The sequence below is a fragment of the Bison bison genome, unplaced genomic scaffold, assembly GCF_000754665.1.
Source record: "Bison bison bison isolate TAMUID 2011002044 unplaced genomic scaffold, Bison_UMD1.0 scf7180017864181, whole genome shotgun sequence".
Classification (NCBI taxonomy): domain Eukaryota; kingdom Metazoa; phylum Chordata; class Mammalia; order Artiodactyla; family Bovidae; genus Bison; species Bison bison.
Genome location: NW_011494753.1, coordinates 9,012,360 through 9,013,792, shown reverse-complemented (window position 1 = coordinate 9,013,792; position 1,433 = coordinate 9,012,360).

The following is a 1,433-nucleotide window of genomic DNA, read 5'->3' as shown; positions in this document are numbered from 1 at the left end:
TCAGGTCCCATCACTTCATGGGAAATAGATGGGGAAACAGTGGAAACAGTGTCAGACTTTATTTTTCTGGGCTCCAAAATCACTGCAGATGGTGACTGCAGCCATGAAATTAAAAGACGCTTACTCCTTGGAAGGAAAGTTATGACCAACCTAGATAGCATATTCAAAAGCAGAGACATTACTTTGCCAACAAAGGTTCGTCTAGTCAAGGCTATGGTTTTTCCAGTGGTCATGTATGAATGTGAGAGTTGGACTGTGAAGAGGCTGAGCACTGAAGAATTGATGCTTTTGAACTGTGGTGTTGGAGAAGACTGTTGATAGTCCCTTGGACTGCAAGGAGATCCAACCAGTCCATACTGAAGGAGATCAGCCCTGGGATTTCTTTGGAAGGAATGATGCTAAAGCTGAAACTCCAGGACTTTGGCCACCTCATGTGAAGAGTTGACTCATTGGAAAAGACTCTGATGCTGGAAGGGATTGGGGGCAGAAGGAGAAGGGGACAACAGAGGATGAGATGGCTGGATGGCATCACTGACTCAATGGATGTAAGTCTGAGTGAACTCTGGGAGTTGGTGATGGACAGGGAGGCCTGGCATGCTGCGATTCATTGGGTCGCAAAGAGTCGGACACGACTGAGAGACTGATCTGATCTGATCTGATTGTGGTGGGAGGGTGGGGTCACCAGAGGGGTCAGGTCTGATTGGTTCCCACAGGATCCGAGCCCCAGGGATGGCCTGGCTGGGGGCCTGTGATGCAGGAGGACTGCTTATACCCAGCCATTTTTTTTTTTTTTTGCCTAGTTACCTATTTTTCTCTCTTTTTTTAACCAGTAAATTTACCAGACTACATCTTGGTGTTGCTTGTTTTAAGGACAATAGTCTTAAACATGTGGTATGCTCCTTTTTCTTTAATTAATCAATTTATTTATTTTTGGCTGCACTGAGTCTTCATTGCTGCACAGAGGCTTTCTCTAGTTGCATCAAGTGGGGGCTACTCTTCCGCTGTGTTATGCGGGCTTCTTATTGCAGTGGCTTCTCTTGTTGCAGAGCACAGGTTGCAGGGCATGCAGGCTTCAGTAGTTGTGGCACATGGGCTTAGTTGCCCCACAGCAAGTGGAATATTCCTGGACCAGGGATCGAACCTGTGTCTTCTGCACTGGCAGGCGATTCTTAACCACTGAACCACCTGGGAAGTACGTGTGTTATACTCTTTTAATTTGTAGTTTCAAATATATCAGATGAGTTCAGTTCAATTCGTTGCTCAGTCGTGTCTGACTCTTTGCAACCCCAGGAACCGCAGCACACCAGGCCTCCCTGTCCATCACCAACTCCTGGAGACCCCCCAAACCCATGTCCATCGAGTCAGTGATGCCATCCAACCAGCTCATCCTCTGTCGTCCCCTTCTCCTCCTGCCCTCAATCTTTCCCAGCATC